Source organism: Macaca thibetana, chromosome 17 (genome assembly GCF_024542745.1).
Source record: "Macaca thibetana thibetana isolate TM-01 chromosome 17, ASM2454274v1, whole genome shotgun sequence".
In the NCBI taxonomy this organism is placed as follows: domain Eukaryota; kingdom Metazoa; phylum Chordata; class Mammalia; order Primates; family Cercopithecidae; genus Macaca; species Macaca thibetana.
Genome location: NC_065594.1, coordinates 171439 through 198719, shown reverse-complemented (window position 1 = coordinate 198719; position 27281 = coordinate 171439). Strand labels below are relative to the sequence as shown.

Below are 27281 nucleotides of genomic sequence, written 5' to 3'. Positions count from 1 at the left end.
ACTTTCCTTCAGTTTCATAAAGAATGAAAGTATTTTTTTCAGCTTGAGACTGTGTATTTTAAGCTTTAGTTTGAAGACAGTTGATTTCATGACCAAATTATGAACTTTTGAAAGAATTTTCATGAGAATACTCATCAGTCAAGACTGCAGCTGGAAATGAACAACTCTGACATACTACTATACCATTTTAATGAGACTTTACATATGGGAAATTTTTCTTTCACCAAGAGTTTTATAAATATGATCCTCATGGATGTGGACTTTAAAAAATGGGGATATCAAGCAAAGTAAATCTACCTTTGGAAATTTCTTTGGCATCACCAATTGATTTAAACATACTTTAAATAAGAAACCACAAACACGAATTTTAAAACTGTAACAACTCACAAAACAAAAACACCTCATTCTCTAAATCCAAAGCTGAGATAACTACTAAATCCCATGCTTAATATAGGTGACCTGTGTAAACAATGTGAGAGCAAAATTTTAAGCATGCCTTTAATTTGGTCCTTCCAAACTCAATTCCAACCCGCAATCCAATCCTGGAAAACGCTATCAGATGTTCAAGAATTTTTATTCTAATTTATCCTAGTGCTTCACAAACCCACACTGGCTGCCAAACACACATCAAGCACCAACCAAGGAACCAACCAAACCAACGCCTCATGGGACCGGCACTAATGACACACGTTGGCATTTTCTGAAGCAGGATTTCTTGGACCTAAAATTCCAGCTATTATTTAAATCATATCCCTACTATAATTAACTAGCAAAGCTGAAACTAAATCAGGCAGACGGGCCAGGCCTCCAGCCAGATGCTAAATGTCAGAATCATAAACCACTATGTGGATGTACCACTCCAGCACTGTCCAGGCCAGGAAGCCACAGGCCAAGGGCTACCTCTCATAATGAGGGTCTTTGAAGAAGGCAGTGATTGCATTCCTTTGGGGATCTAGGAAAACACACTTTAGAAGAATTCCCACTCTCCAATAGCAGCGTCATCACAAGGCCTCAGAGGGTTTGGCATTGCCATATGTGCCCTGAGCATTGTGCTGGACACTATGAGGTCTCACCCAGGTAGAATAGGGTCTATTTTTTTTTGGAGGGGCAGTGGGGGCAGGGTCTTACTCTGGTTGCCCAGGCTGGAGTGCAGTGACAAGATCTGAGGGGAAGTTTTACCATGAGATGGGGTTTCGCCATGTTGCCCAAGCTCATCTAGAATTCCTGGACTCAAGCGATCCACCTGGCTCGGCCTCCCAAAGTGCTGGAATTACGGGCATGAGCCACCATGCCCAGCCAGGGTCTCACTTCTACATAAGCTTACAGTCTAGGGGAAAAAGACACCATCACATTCTCTATTAGACAGCTTTGTACATGATATTTTTATGATATTCATTATGCAAATACAAATGGCATAAAAAAACTGAGCTATATAAGTCTGTACTGAAGCTATCTCAACGGAGTGACCAAGTTGCAGATACATTATTAGTTCTTTGCAGCATTCCTAATAGCAAGCGACCCAACAGGATGGGCCATCTTACATTCAAGTTCATAGCCCAGCAGGGGTTCTCAATCGTTAAGAAAGCCTTGCCTCCTCTGTCCCCCTCCAAGTTTTGGATATGCTCCAGCTAGGGAGTTAGAACACCCCTCCCATTTGAAAATCACGGCTATGGACTTAAGTAATAAATACTGTGACTGCCCAAAGAATCCCTGCCTACTTCCATGGAGGGGCACAATTCTTCAGGAAGGTGTTGAGATTCTTTGGAGAAGGTATCTTACAGAAAGGGATATTTCACCAAAATCAGAAAGGCTGAAGGGCTAGGATGTGATGGAGAAAGTGTGAAGCTATTCTTGGAGGATGGAACTTCCCATGAAAAGGTTCAAATGTGGGAGAGAAAGATGAACACAAGAGCCAAAAAATGTTGGGGAGGGGGCAGGTGTCGTGCCGGTACATTTAATGAGAAAATAGGAGTGAGACTCCCGAGGAAGAATGGAGTTAACTAGTAATGAACCATGTTGGCCCTTAGCATTCCTGCTCAAGATAACTGCCTAGAGGCAGCCAGGCTCACTATTCCAGAGGCCCACTCCTTTCAAAATCCAGCTTACATTCTTAAGATCCTTACCATCCTAACTGATCAAGGGTCTCTAGGATCTAAACTACGCCACAAGATTCTAACAATCACTGTTAATAAGAAATACAAACCATGGCTACAAAATACGGGATTTTTTCATTTTCCTCCCAGAAAAATTCCCATGTATGTCACATATTGTCACACAAACAAAAAGGATTTGTGAATTAACTTAAAACACTTGTCACAATTAACTTGACATGGTCTAGATGATAACTAACAAAGTCTTCCCAGGGTGAATGGCAAACATTAAACAATGCCAAATTTCCATTCTAATTTTAACATCATAACCAATGTCTTTATTTCCAATATTACCTTGCTTTCTTCATACTTTCAAAATATAACTAATAACCACATAACATCAGCCTTAAAAATACTGAGCGAACAGCTGACTAACAGTGAAACGAATAGCCCAAGCAGGGCTGCCCTCACACTGGGGCCATCACAGGGCACTCTACGTAATAAAGCCCATTACAGAGAGCAGCAGTGACCTAGTGTACAATGGGAACAATGCCCCGGACTTGTGTAATTTGAAGGCCAATTCCTTCTAGAGGAATTACTAAGCAATAGACTATTTAAAAGAAGATTCAGAGAATGTTTAGAGCTAGAGGTCAGTCACTTCAATCAAGCCTTACCCGTCTTTCTGTTCATCAGAATATTTCGGTACTTTTTAGAACAGAGTTAGTCAAGACAGAGTCAATGCATTTGAATTTATCTTCTGTATTTCTTCACGCCGTTTTTAAAAAGTCAGTAAGAAATACTGTTTAGAAGTTTCACATGATTTTAAAAAAATATAAAAGCAGCTTTTCAAAACTGGTGTTGGTATGGTTTTTCCAATACAAAGAACACCTCTCCCCTAAACCCAGCTTCCCAAAATCCTTCCTCTGTTTATGGTCAATTTATCAGCTTCAACTCCCATCCTACCCCGCCCCTCGGTGGAGTTTAGGAGCCCAGGGCTGGCTATTTACAACACAGCATTTAAAACAACAAGGAATCTTATTGTAAAAGCATTCCCCTCCCACCAAAAGAAAGCGCCTCCCACCAACCCTGTGATTTGCTAAGGAACATGTACGGCTCCAATTTACAGTATGTAAACTATTTCAAACTCGATGAAGAAGCCAGAAGAATCCCTTCCAGTTCTATAATTCATTGATTCTAGTAATTCACCTTGGTAATTTTGCAAGACAGGATAGCCTCTGCTCAGATACCTTAAACTGCCTGCCTGAGATTTGGAAAGTTATTAAATGCTCACCAACTTATTTTCAAAGGAATGCCGGTATATTCATTATTCTATTATTATTATTACATTCAGTGCCTTCTATACCTGCATGAGACAAAATTTTGTAAGACACTGAATAACACATCTTGCTAATTACAATTAAATAGACGTCATAAACAGTTTATACATTCTCATTTTGGAATTTTTTTTCTGTTACTACCTTATTACAACGGTTATTTCAGAAAAAAAAAAACTTAAAACATACAAAGCAGCTTACCAAAAATATACAAGATTTAGTACAAATTTCCCAATAATCAGCCATGAGTTACTTTTTCCATGATTAAGGGAAGGCCCCTCATCTTCTAAGTTAAAATTTTAAGCAGAACAGTTGTGTAAGATCACACACATTTTGTGATTTCGCATTCAAATTTCAGTATATTTGTTATTAAAATATGGGCAAACTTTCCTCTAAAAGTGTACATATTTGTGGAATACTTTGTGAAAAGAGCTGTTCAGCTATTAATCTGAATTATTTACCGGCCAAACGTATACTCTATGGCTTAGTAGTTAAGGTGAAATAATTTTTTTTTTTTTTTTTTTTTTTTGGAGACGGAGTCTTGCTCTGTCGCCCAGGCTGGAGTGCAGTGGCGCGATCTCGGCTCACTGCAAGCTCCGCCTCCCGGGTTCACGCCATTCTCCTGCCTCAGCCTCCCAAGTAGCTGGGACTACAGGCGCCGCCACCTCGCCCGGCTAGTTTTTTGTATTTTTTAGTAGAGACGGGGTTTCACTGTGTTAGCCAGGATGGTCTCGATCTCCTGACCTCATGATCCGCCCGTCTCGGCCTCCCAAAGTACTGGGATTACAGGCTTGAGCCACCGCGCCCGGCGGTGAAATAATTTTTTTAATGCTATTACATTAAAAACACTCTTGGCCGGGCGCGGTGGCTCTCGCCTATAATCCCAGCATTTTGAGAGGTTGGCGGATCACGAGGTCAGGAGATCGAGACCATCCTGGCTCACACGGTGAAACCCCGACTCTACTAAAAATACAAAAAACTAGCCGGGCGAGGTGGCGGCGCCTGTGGTCCCAGCTCCTCGGGAGGCTGAGGCAGGAGAATGGCGGGAACCCGGGAGGCGGAGCTTGCAGTGAGCTGAGGTCGCACCACTCACTCCAGCCTGGGCGACAGAGCGAGACTCCGTCTCAAAAACAAAAACAAAAAACAACAACAACAAAACACTCATATCCATCCTAGAGAAGCGTGAAAATGTGAAAGTTCTTGTTCAAAATTCTTGTCAGGTGGGGCGCGGGTGGCTCACGCCTGTAATCCCAACACTGGGAGAACGAGGCAGGTGGATCACCTGAGGTCAGGAGTTCGAGGGCCAGCCTGGCCAACACGGCGAAACACGTCTCTACTAAAAGTACAAAATTATCTGGGCTGGCGGCGGCGCCTGTAGTCCCAGCTACTTGGGAGGCTGAGGCAGGAGAATCGCTTGAACCTGGGAGACGAAGGCTGCAGTGAGCTGAGATCGCGCCACTGCCCTCCAGCCTGGGAGGCAGAGCGAGATCCTGTCTCAAAACAACAACAACAAAATTTTTGTCAACAAAATCTGAAAGTTAAGTTCTTTCATAGTTATCCTCGCAAAATAGCATTTCTCATCCAAAGGCCTCAGAACAGCCGCCAGCCGCCGAGCTCACTGGGGACCCTGCTACCGGCTGCTTGGCGCCCCGGTCGGGTGGGTTTTACTTTCTTTAGGGTCCATTCCTCGCCTCGCCCCCCGCTCCCACCCCTGGGGACACTGGAAACTCGGACTTTACAAACGGGTTTGCTCCAGGCCGCACTCCATGCCCGAGGGAAAGCTCCCCAGAACTTCTGGAGTTGGGCAGCGATGGCAAGATGTGAACGATGTCAGAATCCCCATCTCCGGAGTCCGGCTGCGAGCTAAGCGCAGGTGAGCTTGCATCAGAGGAGAAAGCCAAGCCCCCGACACGTCGCTAAACTAGGGCACGGGAACGGCGTGTTATGCAACGGCCGCCGCTCGCGTGGCCACGAAAGCGCTCCCGCGGCTCGGGCCGCGTCCCGCCAAGACCGTGAGCAAACTCGCAGAGTCGGCGCGGCAGCCGGCCGGGAGACGCCGAGCAGGGCCTGGCCGCCCGCGGCCGAGAGGAACGGCGCCCCCAAGGTCCGGAGGTCTCCGAGGGGCTGACTGGCCCGCGGGCTGGCGGCGCGGCCGCGAGGAACGGGGTTGGGAACGTGTGGCCGGGGCTGAGGCGGCGCAGCCACGGGGGCTGAGGGGCGGCGCGGCCTCGGCTGCCGCACAGCCGTGGGTCTGTCGGCTCGCGGGACGACGGGGCGGCCGGCGGGGGCGAACGGGGCGGGCTCCGAACGACTGATTGGCCCGTGGGACGATGGCGCGGCCGAGAGGACGGCCCCGGCTCCGTGGGACCGCTGCGCGGCCGGACGCGGGGGTCCCGAGGCTGTCAAGGGCGCCCGGCCGGGCGTCTAGTGGAAAGCCGAGCCCCCGGGGACAGCGGAAGCAGAGGCGCGCCCGGCGCTACGGCCTTTCGGATCTGGGACACCGCCCCCGGCCCGCACCGCCCCTGCCCCGCCGTGATCCCGGCCGCCCCCGCCGCCGCACAACAAAGCGGCGCAGCCCCGCTGCCCCCGCCCGACGCCGGCCTCCAACTTCCCCGGCTCCTCCGGAACCGGCTCCGCGGGCTCCGCACGGCCTGGACGACGCGCCGCCGGGCGGGGGCGGCTCCGGGCGGGCGCGGACCGTGGGGGCAGGGCGCAGGGCTCCGTCCGGACAAACTTCCTCGGCCGCCCCGCCGGGCGCCCTTCCCGGATCCTCGGCCCCGTGGTGGGTGCGCGGAGCCGCAGGGCTCGACCGCCTCGCGGAAACTCTCGCCACCCTCCCGGCGGCCGCCCCGACCCCAGCCCCCAGCCCCCTCACCTCCAGGGGCGCGGTCTACACCCTCGGGGGCGTCCTGGCCCGCGGCTCCCGGGCCTCGCGCGCCGGGAGACCGGGCACTGGTGGCTGGAGCTGCTGCTGGCCCCGCAGGGACGGGGGAGCCCCGGGCGGCGGCGGTGGCGTGGACGGCGACTGCTCCATCTTCCCGGGGCGCTCACGCCGCGGTTCCAAAGCGCAGACCCAAGTGGGACATTCGCTACATTGTTGGCATTCCACGGGCGTCACGTGACCCCGCCTCCCGCGTCACTCTCGGCCGCATACCAGCCCGGGCGGGGCGCCTGCGGCCCCTGCTCCTCCGCGGCCGCTCCGCCCAGCCCCGCCCGGCCGCGCTTCCTGCCTCCGGCCTCGACCGCCACCTGCCCGCGGCCTCCCTGCTGGCCTGCGGTAGCTCGCCGGGGCCTCTCGGACCTATTTGATTCTCTGCTAGCCGCCCCCAAACTTGAGTATTTGCCCTCTCGACTGCACTTGTATTAAAAGTTGGTAACTGTTGTTAAAGTCACTATTCTTAAGTATCTCATACCAGTCTTGGTGGGGGGAAAAAAAAGCAGGCCTGAAGGATCCACCAAGTTACCAACTAGGGGCGGGACAGTAAAAATAGGGGCAGGAAAGGACAGACGGCTATTGGGACAGTGGAATCAAACAATTAAGAAGAACGTCTGCCAGGAGCGGTGGCTCGCGCCTGTAATCCCAGCACTTGGAGAGGTTTAGGCGGGCGGATCACCTGAGGTCGGGAGTTCGAGACCAGCCTGACCAACATGGAGAAACCCCGTCTCTACTAAAAATACAAAATTAGCCAGGCGTGGTGGCGCATGCCTATAATCCCAGCTCTTCGGGAGACTGAGGCAGGAGAATCGCTGGAACCCAGGAGGCAGAGGTTGCAGTGAGCTGAGATCTCATCACTGCACTCCAGCCTGGGCAACGAGCGAAACTCCGTCTCAAAAAACAAAAAAGAACGTCTGATGCACACCCAAATTTAATCTGATTTAATGTAATCAACCTCCCCTCCCCGTGTATATTTTGTTTCTGATAAGTGTTTTCTGGTGTAGGAAATAGTGTAGTACTATATATACTAGCAAGTGAGGTCGTGAGTTTTGAACAGCTCCAGTATCCATTTGAGGACTTTGGATCTGGTACAGGGACAGAAGCAGGGATTGTGCAAAGATTCAGAGTAGAAATAATAGACTGGAAGCCAAATACTCAATCTACTTCTGGCTCTCCTAACATCCTACTTCTTACCACCTACATCTGTGGCAAGTGATGCTGAGGGTCAATATAGTTTTTAAAGTCAACTCAATTTCCTCTTTAATTGACAAACTCTTGTGAAATTTTTAAATTTTACTCTCATGGGAAACAGTAATAAAGGTCATTATCTGTGCACTATTTTGACAGTCTCACCCAGCCTTCAGTCCCTGGTCCATCCTCCTCCCCTCCTTCCTCTCTTTCAGTCTCTTAAGGCCTCTGCTCTTCCAGGGAATCTTCTCAGATCTCTGTTTTCTCTCTTCTTTGGGCTCTGATAATCAAACTGTAATCCCTTCCTGCCAGCAGAAGTGTGCAAAAAAAAAGAAAAAGAAAAAAAGAAACCATTGTGCAGCTTAGAATTCAATTTCATTTTTCGATAGTATCTTTTTTTTTTTTTTTTTTTTTTTTTTTTTTTTCCCGATAGTATCTTGTATGCTACCCAGATATCTTGCACAGTACTAGGAGCAAAATAAGTCTCCAGCCAATATTCTGCAATTGAGCTCTACTGGCATTACCTATGTACCTTTCCACATTTTTTCCTTTTTTTCTTACAGACGTTGCCCAGGCTGGAGTGCAGTGGCACAATCATAACTTACTGCAGCCCACATCAGCCTTGAACTCCTGGGCGCAAGCCATCCTCCTGCCTCAGCCTCTAGGGTAGCTGGGAATACAGGCACGCACCACCATGCTTGGCCTTGTTTCCACTCTTAAGCTGACTATACTTCCTCCACCCCAACCCCAAGTCACATGGCTGCTAATCTTTTTTTGTTGTATGTTTAAAGATCCTGCCCCTGCTCTGCCTCCAAAGATGTAAACATAATGTTAAAAACACATGTGGAATGAAAAATATTATAAAATAGATTTAATGGACTTTAAAATTTGTGCATAAAATACCTAATAAAAATGTTGCAGTTACAATGATCATTTCAACATTGTTGGCCGGGCGCGGTGGCTCAAGCCTGTAATCCCAGCACTTTGGGAGGCCGAGACGGGCGGATCACGAGGTCAGGAGATCGAGACCATCCTGGCTAATATGGTGAAACCCCGTCTCTACTAAAAATACAAAAAACTAGCCGGGCGAGGTGGCGGCGCCTGTAGTCCCAGCTACTCGGGAGGCTGAGGCAGGAGAATGGCGTAAACCCAGGAGGCGGAGCTTGCAGTGAGCTGAGATCCGGCCACCGCACTCCAGCCTGGGCGACAAAGCGAGACTCCGTCTCAAAAAAAAAAAAAAAAAAAAAAAAAAAAAAAAAAAAAAAAAAAAAAACATTGTTTACAGTAGTGAAAAATTGAGAAAAACCCCAAACGTCCCGTCGAGGGGTAGGAAAATAAAAGGTAGATATCCAAATGATGGAATATACATAGTAGTTAATTTAATGAACTAGCTCTGTAGTTGTAAAGGATAAATGACGGTAGAAAGAATTCAAAAGCAGTGTGGAGTGAAAAAAAACAAGTTGCAGAACTATATATACATTGTGATACCATATTTATAAATAATCAAAATCCCACAGAACCTAAAATGATCACATACTTTATATAAGTATAGACATAGAATGCAATATCACACACCAAATTCATGACAGCTGTTGCTTATATTAGAGGGAAGGAGGGAACTTGAGCGGAGAAAAGAAATGAAGACTTCAACTTTACAATGCTTTCTTTTATTTAAAAAATGGAAACAAAGCTGTCAAAATCTTAAAAGTTGTTGGTTCTGGGTGGTTGGATTCAATGATGTGTGCTATATTATTCTTTGTGCCTTTTTTAAAAAAAATTAAAAATTTTAAATCTTATATGTATATTTATATATATATATGAGAATAGAGACAAATTGGAAACAAGTAAGTTTCCAAGATAGGGGCTTCGTTGGCAAAGCTGACACGCTCACATGAAAGAATGTTGTGATTAACGATTTGTGTTTATTAACATGGAGTCATTCGTTCCTTCTCATTTTTGTTGTTGTACATTTGAGTTTCTGTTTTGTTTTGCTTTGCTTTTTTCTGTTTTGTCATAGGTACCTGCTATGAGCCATGTGCTAAAATAACTCATACATGGGATAACATGGTAAGCAAAATCACAAGATTTATCCCCTGGTGGAGTTTATAGTGTGGTAGAGGTATTCAAGGAAAATAACATGCTGGGCATGGTGGCTCCTGCCTGTAATCCCAGCGCTTCGGGAAGCTGAGATGGGTGGATCACTTGAGACCAGGAGTTGGAGACCAGCCTGGCCAACAGACTAAGCTCCCAACTCTACTAAAAACAAAAAAAAGGGGCCGGGCGCGGTGGCTCAAGCCTGTAATCCCAGCACTTTGGGAGGCCGAGACAGGTGGATCATGAAGTCAGGAGATCGAGACCATCCTGGCTAACACGGTGAAACCCCGTCTCTACTAAAAAATACAAAAAAAAAAAAACTAGCCGGGTGAGGTGGCGGGCGCCTGTAGTCCCAGCTACTCGGGAGGCTGAGGTAGGAGAATGGCGTAAACCCGGGAGGCGGAGCTTGCAGTGAGCTGAGATCCAGCCACTGCACTCCAGCCTGGGAGACAGAGCGAGACTCCGTCTCAAAAAAAAAAAAAAAAAAGGAAGAACAGCAACAATATAAGTTTATTTTATATGTATATACAATAAACTATATACACATATATATTTTTAAAACTATTTTTAAAGCCCAGAAAATTGCACAGCCAAATGTTAACAGTGGTAGTCTCTGGATGTAGTGTAGTGATTCTGGGTGATTTTGTCTTATAATTCCTGCTACTTCTATAGTAGGATAGTTAACAGAATTTTTTTTTTTTTTTTTTTTTTTTTTTGAAATGGAGTCTTGCTCTGTCGCCTGGTCTGGAATGCAGTGGTGTGATCTCAGCTCACTGCAACCTTGCAACCTCCATCTCCCGGGTTCAAGCAATTCCCCTGCCTCATCCTCTGGAGTAGCTGAGACTGCAGGCATGCTCCACCACACCTGGCTAATTTTTGTATTTTTATTAGAGATGGGGTTTCATCATGTTGGCCAGACTGGTCTCGAACTCCTGACCTCAGGTGATCCACCTGCCTTGGTCTTCCAAAGTGCTGGGATTACAGGCTTCAGCCACCATGCCTGGTCCAGAAAATGTTTTAAAGTTAATCAGTTAAATAAGCACATCTACATAATGTATCTAGCTGAGAAGACAAGAAAAAGAGACAACACAAGACCAGCTGAGCATAGTGACAAAATTGGAGTATATAAATTAACTGGCCGGGCGCGATGGCTCAAGCCTGTAATCCCAGCACTTTGGGAGGCCGAGACCGGCGGATCACGAGGTCAGGAGATCGAGACCATCCTGGCTAACCCAGTGAAACCCCGTCTCTACTAAAAAATACAAAAAACTAGCCGGGCGAGGCGGCGGGCGCCTGTAGTCCCAGCTACTCAGGAGGCTGAGGCAGGAGAATGGCGTGAACCCGGGAGGCGGAGCTTGCAGTGAGCTGAGATCCGGCCACTGCACTCCAGCCTGGGCGACAGACCGAGACTACGTCTCAAAAAAAAATAAAAAATAAAAAATAAAAAATAAATAAATTAACTAACATAGTTTATACATATGTGTATGTATGTGTCCTTATTCTATACCAAGTATTGCTCTAAATTTGTATATTATCTCATTTAATTCTCAAAATGACCATGTTATTCAACCCATTTTATGAAAGAGGATCCTGAAATGCAGACACCTCAAGTAACTTGCCCAAGATCAAAGAGCGGAGATTCAGACCTTCATAGATCTAACTCCAGAGCTTTGAGTTATAATGACTTGTTATAGTTATAATGAATTATAATGCCCTCTCCAGGTAATCTCAAGAAGTAATGAGACTGGGCATGGTGGCTCACGCCTGTAATCCCAGCACTTTGGGAGGCCAAGGCAGGTGGATCACGAGGTCAGGAGTTTGAGACTAGCCTGGCCAAGATGGGGAAACGCTGTCTCTACTAAAAATACAAAAATTAGCTGGGCGTGGTGGCAGGCGCCTGTAATCCCAGCTACTCGGCAGGCTGAGGCAGGAGAATCGCTTGAACCCAGGAGGTGGAGGTTGCAGTGAGTGGAGACCACACCACTGCACAATAGCCTGAACAACAGAGCAAGACTTCGTCTCAAAAAAAAAAAAAAAAAAAGTCATAATTACAACATACTCATAAGTAAGGAAACTGAAAACAAATTAACTCCCTTATGCTTCCTCTGAAAGAGGAATGGACTTTGTGGAGTGAGGAAGAGGGGAACTCAAAGACTTGTGTCTCCAGCTTCAACCAAAGCAGAGAACGATTCCAGGCCTAGCAGACACAGAGAATCCACTTGCTCGTGAGGCCTCTGCAGTTGTGAAGCCAGTGAAGGGGTTCTCTTCCTGAGGCTCCTATAGAATATCACCTATGGCCGGGTACGGTGGCTCACACCTGTAATCCCAGCACTTTGGGAGGCCGAGGCGGGCGGATCACTTGAGGCCAGGAGTTCTAGACCAGCCTGGCCAACATGGCGGAACCCTTTCTCTACTAAAAATACAAAAATTAGCTGGGCATAGTGGTACATGCCTGTAATCCCAGCTACTCGGGAGACTGAGGCACGAGAATCGCTTGAGCCCAGGAGGTGGAGGTTGCAGTGAGCCGAAATGGCGCCACTGAGCAGCCTGGGCGACAGAGCCAGACTCTATCTCAAGAAAAATAAAATAAAATCTGCCTAACTACAGAAGAATGTTCTCTATGGGCAGTAGCATAAAAATAGAGTAGGATCAGACCATGCAAGACCCAGACAACCGAGAAGAAGGTATGCTTCATTGACTTGTTTCATTTGTTTTAGAGTCGTTTTATATCCATATACAGTACTTTATGTCCTTAACTAAATTATACATTCCTTAAGAACAGAGAAGATATTCACCCCCAAAAACCATATGTAAAGAACATTTTAATGGTAAAATTCAAGGCCAGGTGTGGTGGCGCACACCTGTAATCCCAGCACTATGAGAGGCTGAGGTGGGAGGATCACTCGAGCCCAGGAGTTCCAGGCCAGCCTGGGCAACATGGCAAAACACTGTCTCTACAAAAATTACCAAAAAAATTAGCTGGGTGTAGTGACACATGCCTGAGGTCCCAGCTATTCAGGAGGCTGAGGCTGCAGTGAGCCATGATTGCTCCCACCGCACTCCAGTCTAGGTGACAGAGGCCCTGTCTCAAAAAAAAAAAAAAACCAACAAAAAAAGTACACTTAATACATTCAATATAACAGTTTCAGGTTTTTCTTTTTTTTTGGTCTGTTTGTTTTTTGTTGTTTTTGTTTTTGTTTTTGTTGGGTGGGGGAGAACATAGGTGTATGCCATCACACCAGGCTAATTTTTTTGTATTTTTTGTAGAGATGGGGTTCTGCCATGTTGCCCAGGCTGGTCTTGAGTGTCGGGATTACAGGCATGAGCCACTGCACCAGGCTTTGTGTTTTGTTTTTTTTTTTTTTTTTTTTTTTTTTGAGACGGAGTCTCGCTCTGTAGCCCAGGCTGGAGTGCAGTGGCTGGATCTCGGCTCACTGCAAGCTCCGCCTCCCAGGTTTACGCCATTCTCCTGCCTCAGCCTCCCGAGTAGCTGGGACTACAGGCACCCGCCACCTCGCCCGGCTAATTTTTTTGTATTTTTAGTAGAGACGGGGTTTCATTGTGTTAGCCAGGATGGTCTCGATCTCCTGACCTCGTGATCCGCCCGTCTCGGCCTCCCAAAGTGCTGGGATTACAGGCTTGAGCCACCGCGCCCGGCCCAGGCTTTGTGTTTTGAGGAATTGTTGTTGTTGCTGTTGTTAGTTATTATGAAATGTATATCTATCAGTTTGTGCCTCCAGTTCCTGAAACAGAGCTCTTAATACTCTTGTATGTAGGGGCGCTAGGAGAATCTTCTGTTCTAATATTTGGTCTTTGACACCAATTCCTGACACAGAGCTCCTGAATCCCTCAGAATTTCCTGGGCGATAGGAGCATCTTTGTTCCAATCGGGTGACTGTTGGTGGCTCCTGGATAGGGACTGGTTGCCAGAAACACCAAGTCATGATTAGACTCTTGGAACTTTCAGCCCCATCTCACATCCTCTAGGAAGGGGAGAGGGGCTGGCGATTGAGTTAATAATCAATCATGAAAATATCATAAGGCCTCCATAAGCTGCAATGTTCAGGAGCCTCCTGAACTGCAGTGTTCGGGAGCTTCTGGGTTGATGAATATATCTGCATGCTGGAAGGGTGGGGGGCAGACTCCAGCTCCATGGGGACAGAAAGTCCAGCACTCAGGACTCTTCCAGACCTCAACCTATGTATCTCTCTGTTCATCTGCATCCTTATAGTATCTGTTACTAACCTGTAAATGCAGGTGTTTTCCATGAGTTTTATTATTTTTATTATTTTTATTTTTTTTGAGACAGAGTCTCGCTCTGTCGCCCAGGCTGGAGAGCAATAAGCATGATCTCAGCTCACTGCAACCTCTGCCTCCCGGGTTCAAGTGATTCTCCTGCCTCAGCCTCCTGAGTAGCTGGGATTACAAGTGTGCGGCACCACGCCTGGGCAATTTTTGTTGTTTTTAATTTTTTTCAGTAGAGACGGGGTTTCACCATGTTGGCCAGGCTGGTCTCAAACTCCTGACCTCAAATGATCTGCTGGCCTCAGCCTCCCAAAGGTGTGAGCCACTGCACCCGGCCTCCATGAGTTTTATAAGCCATCCCAGCAAACTAATAAAACCTGAGAAGGGGTAGTGAAAAGTGATTTACAGCCAGTTGATCACCAGTATAGGTGACAACCTACTATTGACATCCCAAATGGAGGCAATTTTCTAGGACTGAGCCCTTAACGTATGAGGTCTGCAGTAACTCCAGGTAGATAGTGTTAGAATTGAACTGAATTATTCTAGGACATCCAGTTGGTGTGTGAGGGGAAAAACCCACACATTTTGGTGACCAGAGTGTGTTGAGTGTTGAATGTGAATGTAGAAGGAAAAACTTTTTCCTTAGTTGGTTTTTCCTTTAGAGTTATTTTGTCTCTGTTAGGTAATCAGCTATTTTTTTTCTCTGCTATTAAGAGTCTTTAGTAGTATATCACACCTTATTAATTTTCAACTTTTAATCTGCTATTAGCAAAGAAATGTTGCTTAGCTTATTAAAATTATATGTAAAGTAAAACTAATAGAACTTCTTATCCCTAAAACCTTTTTTTTCTATGCAGAGAACTAGAACTTTCTGACAGCTATTTCAAATATCAAAAGACCTTTTGCTCCCTCAGTTCCTAGACATTTTCCACAGAGTTTATAATATTGGAAGTCAGATTTAGGGAAAGTGGAGTATTACTGTTTTGTTTGTTTTTGCTTTTTTGAGACAGGGTCTGGGTCTGTCACCCAGGCTGGAGTGCAGTGGCAGGATCACGGCTCACTGCAGCCTCAACCTCCCAGGCTCAAGGGATCCTCCTACCTCAGTCTCCCCAGTAGCTGGGACTACAGATGCATGCCATCAGGCCTGGCTAATTTTTGTATTTTTTGTAGACACTGTGTTTCGCTGTGTTGTCCAGGCTTGTCCTGAACTTCTGGGCTCAGGTGATTTCCGCCTCTCAAGGTGTTAGGATTACAGGCATGAGCCACCTCGCCCAGCGAATATTATTATTATTGTTTGTTTAAGACAGAGTCTCACTCTATCACCCAGGCTGGAGTACAGTGGTGCAATCTCAGCTCACTGCAACCTCTGTCTCCCAGGTTCAAGTGATTCTCCTGCCTCAGCCTACAGAGTGGCTGGGACCACAGGCCCGCGCCATTATGTGCGGCTAATTTTTGTATTTTTAGTAGAGACAGGGTTATGCCATGTTGGCCAGGTTGGTCTCGAACTTCTGAGCTCAAAGTGATCCGCCTGCCTCGGCTTCCCAAAGTACTGGTATTACAGGCGTTAAACACCACACCTGGCCTATCTCGTATTTTTAAAAAGCCTTTATTTAATTGGTTTTGCCACTAGTTTTCTTTCTTAATTTAAACTGTATTTTAAAATTTGTGGTAAAATATACATTATATAAAATTTACCATCTTAACCATTGTAACCATTACAAATTCTCATTTCGTACAGTTATGAAAATAATTTGTTTACCAGGGGAGAAAATCTTCAGTATTAAATTTCAATTCTTATGCATGTTTTCCAGTATTAAAATCATGAGACTGTACATTTTCCTCTGATTTTAATTTATTTCTAATTGCTTTGCTTTTAGCTGTTTTGGAAAACTGAATCTCCAGGAAAATACAGCAGCAGCCTCTAATGCATAGTTAGGGAAGGCCCAGGGTTCCAGCAACTTTCCAGGGCAACCACCTGACCAGTCCCCGCAGACCTCCCTTTCCAGCCACCTCCGGAGACTCCAAGTGTAGCTTCATTCTCCAAATAGCCACTCTGCTTCTCAGATGAGTAATGAAGTATGTGGTTGCGTAAGTCAGAATTGCTCAATAATTTGAGAAGATTCATTCCCAGAAAAGCTCAAAGATATACTATGAAGATACAAATCACATTCTGCATTTAAAGAATTCTTGTGTTGACACTTACGTTAGTAAGAGAAGAATTGCTAAAACAATTTTTTTTCTTACCACATCCCCCGAAAGCTTACTCTTTCTGCTGAGTGAGCTATGACAGCAACACCAACTATTTACTTATTTCTCATTACGTTTAGAGTTGGCTGCAGCTTCCATTTCATTTGCAGACATGAGCAGAATGCTGCTTTGTCTATAATTAAAATAAACATTCCATTGAAAAGGTGAAGTTTTAATTCTATATGCTCCAAAACCTTCCATTTAAATTTTTTATCAAACGTTTGCAGTAAACATTGGTAAAACTTGCTTTAGGAGCAACAGGGTAAGGCCCAAACTTTCATCTCAACAAAAATCCATTTCCATAACAAAATCAGTATTTTCAGAGTTAGCTGAGCTAATCTAAATTGACAATACATATTTAATTGTGTAACTGTAAAGGAATCATTTTCATGATCTGTTTTTAAACTTTGAATTTAAAATTAACTACTAAATGTTGTTTTGGTTGTTATTTTACAGTTCCTTTTAAGATCAGTATTTTGCTTTATCAGCTGGGCGCGGCGGCTCACACCTATAATCCTAGCACTTTGGGAGGCCGAGGCGGGCGAATTGCCTTAGCTCAGGAGTTCAAAACCACCCTGGGCAACACGGTGAAACCCGTCTCTACTAAAATACAACAACAACAACAACAACAAACATTAGCTGGATGTGGTGGCATGCGCCTGTAGTCCCAGCTACTTGGGAGGCTGAGGCAGGAGAATTGCTGAACTTGGGAGGCGGAGGTTGCAGTGAGCCAAGATCATGCCACTGCACTCCACTCCAGCCTGGGCGACATAGTGAGACTCGTGTCTAAAAAAAAAAAAAAAAAAAAAAAAACCTCAGTATTTTTTTTTTTTTTTTTTTTTTTTGAGACAGAGTCTCGCTCTGTCACCCAGGCTGGAGTGCAGTGGCCGGATCTCAGCTCACTACAAGCTCTGCCTCCCAGGTTTACGCCATTCTCCTGCCTCAGCCTCCCAAATAGCTGGGACTACAGGCACCCGCCACCTCACCTGGCTAGTTTTTTGTATTTTTAGTAGAGACGGGGTTTCACCGTGTTAGCCAGGCTGGTCTCGATCTCCTGACCTCGTGATCCGCCCGTCTCGGCCTCCCAAAGTGCTGGGATTACAGGCTTGAGCCACCGTGCCCGGCCAAAAAAAACCTCAGTATTTTGCTTTATCAACCAGAGCAGCTGATATATACAGTTATCACAGAGTGAGTTATCTTCGCCTGCTTGATCAATGGGTTTTGATAATGAAAACCATGATGAGATTATGATAAGGTGATTCACCTGCAGAAGTGGAAGCCAGCCAGTAACCAAGAGGCTGCCAAATTTCAGAGAGCAAAGGGAAATCTACACAAATCAGGACGCAGTCTCTGCAGATTGTATTTGATAGTTAGTAACCCCAGGCCAAAAAGAGTTCCTGGGTTTGAGATTGGAACTCGAAAAATGTCCTAGAGCTAATAGCCTTCAGAAAGACAGAGGTGGGAGGAAGAACTAATGTTTGAGGTAAAGACACTTGGAAGGAGAAAAGGGCAGAACAAAGTCACAGAGAAAGCCGGTATTTGAGGCATGCAGATAATGGACTTCTGAGAGAGTAGGGAGGATGCTAGAGAAATAGAGAAGTGAAGTAAACAAATAAGTAGACAGATGAGATGGCACAGCTCTGTGATTCTGTACGGTCAAACTAATACTTGGGGAGTAAGCTGTAAAAATTATTTTGGAGATCCCGGCGTGGTGGCACATGCCTGTAGTCCCAGCTACTTGGGAGGCTGAGGCAGGAGGATCACTTGAACCCAGGTCCAGAGAAATGGCTATTTCTGCATAGGATCTGTCCCCATACCCTGCTTGCGCCTTTCCAGGCCTGGATGTCCCCTACCCAGTTCCTCTTTTGGTTGAAATCCTTCTCATTTGCAGTAGGCAAAATAATAGCCCCCCACACAGATGTCCGTGCCTTACTGACTGGAACCTGTGACTACGTTACCTGACTTGTCAGAGCGGGAGCAGTAGATGCGGTTGTGGTTACAAACCTTGAACTGCAGAGACTATGCTGGATTATTTAGGTGGGGCACAGCATAGTTAAACGGGTCCTTAAATGCAGTAGAAGGCAGAAGGGGAGGCCAGAAACATGCGACAGCAAAAGAAGGCCTTGACCCTGCTGCCAGTTTTGAAGATGGAAGCCACAAGCCAAAGGATGCAGCAGCCTCCAGGAGCTGAGAGCAGACAGCAGGAAACACTCCCCAGTCCTGTAACCACAAAGAGCTGAATTAGGCTAAAAGCCCAACTAGCAGGAACAGCCCCTTCGCTAGAGCTACATCCCCTCCAGGAAGGGATGTAGCTCTCCAACTCCTTGGTTTTAGTTCAACAAGATCTGCATTGGGCTTCTGACTTCCATGACTATAAGATAATTAAGTTATGTTGCTTTAAGCCACTAAGTTTGTGATTCAGTAGTCCCCCCTTACCTGTGGCTTAGTTTTTCACAGGTTCAGTTACCTACTGTCAACCAAGGTCAGAAAATAGGTGAGTACAATACAGTAAGATATTTTGAGAGAGAGAGAGACCAAATTCACGTAACTTTCATTACAGTATACTGTTATAATGGTTTAATGGTTCTATTTTATTTTATTTTTTTCTGAGATGGAGTCTCACTCTGTCACCCAGGCCACAGTCCAGTGGCATGATCTCAGCTCACTGCAGCCTCCACCTCCTGTATTCTAACGATTCTCCTGCCTCAGCCTCCCGAGTAGCTGGGACTACAGGTGCATGCCACCATGCTCAGCTAATTTTTGTATTTTTTGTAGAGATGGGGCTTCACCATGTCGGCCAGGCCGGTCTCAAACTCCTGACCTTAAGTGATCTGCCCATCTTGTCCTCCCAAAGTGCTGGGATTACAGGCGTGAGCCACTATGCCTGGCTAGTTATTGTTGTTAATCTTTTACTGTGCCTAATTTATAAATTATCATACGTATGTATGTATAGGAAAAACATAGTATATACAGTGTTCAGGGCTCTCTGCAGTTTCAGGTATGCACAGGGGGATGAATGTATCCCCTGCAGATAAGGAAGGAAAACTGTATTTGTTATGGCATCGACATGAAACAACTACACCATCCTTCATGGCCTGCTTCTCGCTCCATGTCTCTGAGAAGTTGTCCTTGATCTTAGCTAGGAACAGCCCCCTTTGCTTTTTCCTGAATTCCCAGGAGCTCTGTGGGACTTCTGCCCCCTGAGAAATGGTCTGGTGTCATGATTCTTTGTAGACCTGTCTACTACTATTAGAGTTTTAGCTCTTTGAGGTAAGAGGTTAGGATGTAGGCAGGTATGGTAGCTGCCACAGTATCCAACCCCTTGCTTAGTACATAGAAGCCACTCAACAAATTGTGTTTTACATAAAAAAGTGGACAAATGCAAGCCTCCATAAACACGGTAGAAACAAAATAACTGTAGTTGGTACACTCTTTCTCTTCTCTTTTCCCACAAGTTAGTTATTATTTTACCTCTGAAATTAGAAGCCATTTCTTTACTATCGATTGTCTGTGGCTTCAAAATTATTTGAATACTTCCTGTTAATAAGAAATATTATTCTTTTCACATAATTAATTAGTTATATTTCATGTGTTTCCAAAGAAGAGGACCTTAGAATTTTAGGGAATTAATAATAAATAAGAATGTCTGCTTGACCTGGCACAGTGGTTCACACCTGTAATCCCAGCACTTTAGGAGGCCGAGGTAGGTGGATCACCTGAGGTCAGGAGTTCGAGACCAGCCTGGCCAACATGGTGAAACCCCGTCTCTACTAAAAATACAAAAATTAGCTGGGCGTGGTGGCGCACACCTGTAATCCCAGCTACTCGGGAGGCTAAGGCAAGAGAATTGCTTGAACCTGGGAGGCAGAAGTTGCAGTGAGCCAAGATGGAGCCATTGCACTCCAGCCTGGGTGACAGAGCAAGACTGTCTCAAAAAAAAAAAAAAAAAAAAAAAAAAGCCTGTGGCTGGGCATGGCGGCTCACGCCTGTAATCCCAGCACTTTGGAAGGCCGAGGTGGGCGGATCACTTGAGGTCAGGAGTTCGAGACCAGCCTGGCCAACATGGTGAAACCCCATCTCTAATACAAATAGAAAAATTAGCCAGCTGTGGTGGCAGGTGCCTGTAATCCCAGCTACTCAGGAGGCTGAAGCACAAGAATCACTTGAAGCTGAGAGGCGGTGATTGCAGTGAGCCAAGATGGCACCACTGCACTCCAGTCTGGGAACAGAGTGAGACCCCATCTCAGAAAATAAAATAAAATAATATAATGGCAGGGTGCGTGTTTCACGCCTGTCATCCCAGCACTTTGGGAGGCAGACGTGGGCAGATCACTTGAGGCAGGAAGTCAAGACCAGCCTGGCCAACATGGTGAAACCCCATTTCTACTAAAAAAACCCAAAAACCCAAAAACCAAACCAAAACAAAACTGGGCATGGCGGCCTACATCTGCAGTACCAGCTACTGGAGGGGATGGGGTGCGGGGAGGGCAGAGGCTGAGGTGGGAGGATTGCTTGAGCCCAGAAAGCCAAGGCTGCAGTGAGCTTCAACTTGGGCGACAGAGTGAGACCCTGTCTCAAAAAAAGAAAAATAAATTTAAGGAGTCAAGACAAAAAGAAAATATTTGTTAAGCATTTTAAACAGCTGAAACTACACTAAAAATCACAACTCAGAGTGAAACTAACAGGCTCGTTTTCTAAGGAGAGATCAGACATGATAGATGTTTTTCGCAGCCTGTCTTGTAAGCATCCACATCACCCTCGCAGATGGCCCTTCCATCTGACAAGTCTTGTACTAATTATTTTTCAAAATGTGTATGAGTTGAAGATCTCTCTAACGACTGTGCAACTATTCAAATGTTGAACACAACTTAGCTGGATAAATCTGGAGAAGTCTGGCTGGGAAGGGAAGAAGAAGCTGGAAAACAGGGCTAAGCCAAGACGTGCAGCTGGAGCAGAAGCTGGGAGTCAGAACGGGCTGGCAGAGAGCGCTGAGCTCCCAGCAGGGAAGAAACCAAAGAACATTGAGGCTCCTGCGACTAGAGGCCTGTAGGTTTTGGGCGCCCACCCTGCTACTGTAGAATGGTTCTTGGCAGTAGATTTCTTAATTTCCTTCTCCAGTTTAATTTTTTAATAACTGAGTACAGTTAAAAAGAGAGTAAGATCACAGTCTCCCAAGCCCAGTTCCTTATTTATTTGTGGGCCCCAAGAGGAGTCAAAAGTAAGAGCAGGTACTTGGGGGTACCCTGTGTGTCCTGGCATCATTTCACGGAAGATAAGGCCATGTCACCGCATCCCCAGTACAGGGCTGGCCCGGCATGGTATCCGCAGGAAACAGTGATTGAGCCCTCCTTCCTCCTATGTCCCCACCGCATCCTGGGCAACATTTTCTCTCTTAACTAATAACCGCTGAGTATTTGTATTTTTCAGGGAACTTCAGGAGACGTAAAGCCTTTAAGGTTTAAAGGACTGAATCTCTTCCGGTGCAATTTCAGGAATTACAAGTATTTTTTTCCTTTCTTCATTCATTCAATCAATACGTATGTTCTGAATTCCAGGCATAGCGCTAGCCACGGAGACCATAGTGGTGGGCAACGCAGACGCGACCCTGTCGTCACAAAACTTAAAGTTTAGAGAAGACAGACGTGATAAAACAATCACAGAAACGAGTATGTGCTGCGAAGCGGTAGGAAGTGCCCCGCAGTCTGATTCCCCCAGCGGAGAGACCGGCCTTGCGGAGGGAGGCCCCGCGCGGAGGGAGGGCCGGTGCGGCGAGGCCCGGCGGGGCGCGCCGTTGGTGACCAGGGCGCGGAGCCTGCGCCAGCTCCACAAACGCGGTGTGGACGCCTGAGCCAGTCCGCTCTTGCTGGACGGCTCCCCATAGCTCAGACCAAAAATCCCCCTCTGGGTGGCGCTGGCGGGAGTGACTAGGGCCGCAGTTAGGACGCGGAGTGGGGACTTGTCCCGAGCTGCCTTGGCGGACCCGGCGGCGGCGTTCTCCCCGAGGCTGCCCGCTTGGCCGCGCGGCTGAGGCCAGGTGAGGACCCAGCCCGCCCCCGCTCCCCTCACCCCTCCGCCCCCCGCTCCCCTCACCCCTCCGCCCCCCGCTCCCCTCACCCCCCGCCCCCCGCTCCCCTCACCCCTCCCCCCCCCCGCTCCCCCTCACCCCTCCGCCCCCGCTCCCCTCACCCCCCCCCTCCCCCCCCTCCCTCCCCTCACCCCTCCCCCCCCGCTCCCCTCACCCCTCCGCCCCCCGCTCCCCTCACCCCTCCGCCCCCCGCTCCCCTCCCCCCCCTCCGCCCCCCCCCTCCCCTCACCCCTCCGCCCCCCCCCGCTCCCCTCACCCCTCCTCCCCCCCCCGATCCCCCTCACCCCTCCCCGCCCCCCGCTCCCCTCACCCCTCCGCCCCCCGCTCCCCTCACCCCTCCGCCCCCCGATCCCCTCACCCCTCCGCCCCCCGCTCCCCTCACCCCTCCCCCCCCCCGCTCCCCTCACCCCTCCGCCCCCCGATCCCCTCACCCCTCTGTCCCCTGCTCCCCTCATCCCTCTCTGGCCCCCGCCCGCCCCCCTCCTCCGCCCCCCCGCTGCGCCCCCGCTACGCCTCACCTCCTCACCCCTCCGCCCCACCTCCTCACCCCTTCACACCCCCCTGCTCCCATCATCTCTCTCTGGCCCCCGCTCCCCTCACCCCTCCGCCCCCCGCTCCCCTCACCCCTCCGCCCCCCGCTCCCCTCACCCCTCTCTGGCCCCCGCCCGGCCCCCATCCACCCCACCTGCGGCCCCCCTACGCCCCACCTCCTCACCCCTCCGCCCCACCTCCTCACCCCTTCGCCCCGCCCCGCCCACTCTCCTCACCCCTTCTCCCCCCGCCCCCCCTCGCTCTCCTCCCCCCCCCCCCCCCCCGCCTCCCCGCTCTCCTCACCCCTCCGCCCCCCACTCTCCTCACCCCTCCGGCTCCCGCCTGCCCCACCCCAACTCCTCCCGCCCCTGCTCCCCCCCACACCCCTCCTCGGGCCTCACCCCTCCGCCTCGCCCCTGGGTGGGGACCTGCCCAGGCGGCTTCCCCATAGGCCAGTGCTGGGCCCGCGGTGTTTTAGCGGCCCAGGGAAAAGTTTTAATTTTCATTTCTTTTAAAATTAAAAGAAATAAGTCAATGTGATGACATTGAATCTAAATAATAAAAACTCCAGTCTGGGTCATGTTCGCCTTTATACACTACATCGTGAAACTACTTACATCTTCAGGAGGAAGGGCCCATGGAGGCTGCAGTCGTCGCACAGCCCTGGGAGTGCAGGGCGGAGGGGTGGTGGCCGAGGATGCAGGGAGAGGGGAGGCTCGGGGGTTGGGGGGCGGCCAGGCCAGGTCCTGTGAGAGGGGAAGAATGGAAGACTCTGGAAGCCTTAAGAGGGCGAAACTTGATGTTATAAAGAGCACGCTGTGGCCGGGAGCGGTGGCTCACGCCGTTAATCCCAAAGCTTTGGGAGGCCGAGGCGGGCGGATCACCTGAGGTCGGGAGTTCGAGACCAGCCTGACCAACGTGAAGAAACCCCGTCTCTACTAAAAATACAAAATTAGCCGGGCAGGGTGGCACATGCCTGTAATCCCGGCTACTCGGGAGGCTGAGGCAGGAGAATCGCTTGAACCGGGGAGGCAGAGGTTGCGGTGAGCTGAGATGGCACCATTGCACTCCAGCCTGGGCAACAAGAGGGAAGCTCCTCAAAAATAAATAAATAAATAATTAATAAAATAAAGAGCACGCTGAGGCGGGGCTCACACCCATACTCCCAGAGCTTTGGGAGGCAAAGGCGGGCAGATCGCTTGAGGCCAGGATAGCCTGGGCAGCATAACAAGACCCCATCTCTACAAAAAATGCAAAAATTACCTGGGCATGATGATGCGGGCCTCCGGTCCCAGCTACTGGGGAGGCTGAGGCTGGAGGATTGCTTGAGCCTAGGAGGTTGAGGCTGCAGTGAGCCAAGATTGCAGCACTGCACTCCAGCTTGGGCGACAGAACCAGAACCTGTAAAAAGAAAAAAGCAAACAAAACAAAAAAAAAAAACAACAAACAAAAACGCACTCTGATTACCGAGTGGGAGCAGCAGGTGTGGGGAAGAGGCCAGCAGAAGTGGAAAGAGCCAAGAGGTCCCGTGGCAGCCGAGCACCGAGGGTGAGGGCTTCTCAGGGCAGGCCCTGGTAGTCAGCTAGGGAAAGCTCTGCCAACAGCGGGGCACTAAACAACAGGAGTTCACTCCTCTCACACTCATGGAGGCTGGAAATCCGGAACCAAGGTGTGGGTAGGCTGGGCTCCTGTGAGGCCGAGGGAGGATCTGTTCCAGGCCTTTCTCCTAGCTTGACGTCTTCTGGTCATCTCAGGCATTGCCTGGCTGGCTGGTTGCTATCTTTTCCCTGTGACTTTTTCCTTTCTTTCCTTTCCTTCCTTTCTTTTCCCTCCCTCTCTCTTTCGACAGGGTCTTGCTCTGTTGCCTAGGCTGGAGTAGAGTGGCCCAATCTCGGCTGACTGCAGCCTCTATGTCCTGGCCTCAAGTGATCTTCCCAACTCAGCCTCCCGAGTGCTGGGACCCCAGGTGCGCTCCACGGCACCTGGCCCCACCTTCCCTTTTGAAGGCCCTCGGGATGCAGCCTTGGGGCACTTTCTCTTGCCATCCTCTCCTTTGGTTCCCAGGCGCAGCTCTGCCTCCTCCCTCAAACCGGATCCAGCCCTCCTGCACCCCGGCCTGTGGGCAGCCGCAGGAGAGGAGGAAGGCAGCCTCTCCGGTGCGGTGCTTTCTGCATAGGTTTAGTGGTGGGGACCAACACGCAAGCTGGCGCTTTCTGCGCGAGCCCAGCATCAGGCGGAGGCCCAGGGCCAACCGGACTCTTGATGAAAGGGAGCCGACAAATGAGAAAGCAAAGGCACCTCAGAGACCACGAAGCCCTTCAGATGGAAATGGTCATCTCCCAACAGCCTCCCTGGACCTCTGCCTGCAAGCCCGGCCCACACATCTTGGACCCAGGCTGGAGACACAGACAGCCGGGCGGTGATGCCCACGCGCAGCTCCACGACCCCGGGGAGCCTCCGCCAGGCCGGAACCGGCGTCAGGTTTCTCTGGAACCTTCTCTCCAGGACGCTCTTCTGCGGTTCCTGAAAAAGGGAGTCTATGTGAATTAATAAGTGAAGGTGAAGAAGGGAGGGAGGAAGGGAGGGAGGGAGGGAGGAAGGGAGGGAGGCAGGGCCTTACCTCGTACTTGACAACAGCTCTTTGGCAGGGATTATTTTAGTCTTGGTTCCATCCCAGGACCTAGAAAAGGGCCTGGCAAGTAGGAGGTGATCAATAAATGTGATAGAATAATTGAAATTAATGACTTTCTAAAGAACCAACCATGCAAGTGATGTGAACTCGTGGTTCCTTCAGCTGCCCAGGAATGCTGTTTATTTCTTTCTGTTTATTTTCCAGGTGGTTTTGATTCTTAATACGTTTTCCCACTTATTGCTCTGAAAGCTCCCATTGCTCTTGTCTTAAAACTCCTCCCAATCCTGCCACTTCCTTCAGGATCCTTTCCTGATCTTGTATTGCAAACATATGGCCTCTGGTCTGGGAGGCAGCTGAGTATTTGGGAAAGACTCGGGCTTTGGAGCCAACATATTTCGCTGGTTGTGAGATCTTAACCAAGTTTCTTAAAACGTCATAGGCTTGTGTTTTTTTCATTTGTAAAGCAGGTATTTATATCTGTTTCTTAGTGATATGAGGATCAAAAGAGATAATACATGTGAAGTCCCTGGCATGTGGTAGGTGTTCATTGAATAAATAAACCTTTTATCCAAAGAAAAATTGGAAAGAGCTGGAGCTTACCAAGTATCAACAGAGTGAAAAGAATATTTTAGAAGGAAAGATAAAGTCAGTAACCTTTCTGTGAATTTTAAGTCTAATGAATCAAATTATTAATATCAAATTTGGGGAAGAAAATGCATTTCTACAGAAGGTAATGGCACCATATGCTGTCAATTACAGCCCATAGCTGTGAATTCCTAGGATCGTGAACAGAACATCTAAAAAAAGGCATTTATGATGATCTTAAGTAAGGCATAGTTGTGACAAACATCCCGTTGATATTGAATAGTTTTAAAATAAAACTACTTAGCTACATTAAATTCTGCGTGCTGTACATGCCAGAAATCTAAAAGAATTTGGGGACTTTGAATGGAATTTCCCTAACCTTAGGAAGGAACACCACAACTTGAACGTCGCCACTGCCAACTGTGGAATTAATTCTGAGCCATTCTAGGGCCTGAAAGTATTTTGTTTGGCAAGAGTAGAGCAATGTATTATGGAGGATCTCTGAAATTCAGGGTTCTGGTTAAGGGATAATCCTAGTTTTTCTTTAATGCTGTCATACAAAGAGAAGAAACATAGGATTTTCAGGTTAGACTGGAAAATACGAGAAGTTGACTTTGAACTTGCTGGTATCCCATGTGTTATGTTACCACTTCACCCTTTTTGGAGGTTTGTTTTTACATCCATCACATAATTAACTGAATTGATCAAATTCATGCTATCCTTTGTCAAAAGGAGACCTACACATGCGTGAGTATGTGTGTGCACAGTGGCCTCTCTCGGCTGGAAATTAGAGGTGAGAGTGGTTCAGGCAGGCAGCTCCCTGCAACACACTCTGTGAGGCAACATCCCATTTGGTCAGTTCACATACCCGAAAGAATGTGTCACTGCAAAACTCAGAATGTCAGGAAACTGAGACTATGGGTGAGGAGAAATGGTCAAATGATTTCAATTCCTTCCTTGAGAAGCAATTCCTCACACCATGGAGAATGCTTGGAGGAATTTGCTCTTTCACTTCAGGAAACAGTTCTCCTATCTAATGGGCATGATCACAAATGCCAATGGGCTGACCCGGGACAAATGCCAGTTCGAGGGGCTCAGCCCTGAAAATTCCCTGGCATTGCTGGACGTTAATCTGCAATGAAGTCATCACATGCGAGTTCTACAAAAAAGCACAACTGACAAAACACTGACGTACGGGCTTTCATTTGTGTAAACAACAAACACTTGTCTGCTCAGCTGAAAACAAATCTCATATTTAAAGTTGCATTCATTGCTCCATGCTCAATGCTGAGCATAAATCTGGGCAATGCAGGGG

The 27281-nt window shown here is 48.0% G+C and overlaps 4 protein-coding genes across 27 annotated transcripts in view; 2 read left to right on the top strand and 2 right to left on the bottom strand.

The window, feature by feature from the left end:
- LATS2 (large tumor suppressor kinase 2) overlaps window positions 1–6579 on the bottom strand; it is a 95667-nt gene extending 89088 nt beyond the window's left edge. Inside the window, 1 exon segment of the mRNA XM_050766732.1 lies at window positions 6300–6579. The gene's annotated coding sequence lies outside the window, so the exon portion shown is untranslated.
- EEF1AKMT1 (EEF1A lysine methyltransferase 1) overlaps window positions 1–23037 on the bottom strand; it is a 351602-nt gene extending 328565 nt beyond the window's left edge. Inside the window, exon 1 of the mRNA XM_050766759.1 lies at window positions 23028–23037. The gene's annotated coding sequence lies outside the window, so the exon portion shown is untranslated. The remainder of the gene's footprint in view (window positions 1–23027) is intronic.
- Window positions 1–27281, top strand: part of MRPL57 (mitochondrial ribosomal protein L57) — a 407990-nt gene that overhangs the window by 302778 nt on the left and 77931 nt on the right. The gene's annotated exons all lie outside the window — the stretch shown is intronic.
- SAP18 (Sin3A associated protein 18) overlaps window positions 1–27281 on the top strand; it is a 556924-nt gene that overhangs the window by 484376 nt on the left and 45267 nt on the right. The window lies entirely within an intron of this gene.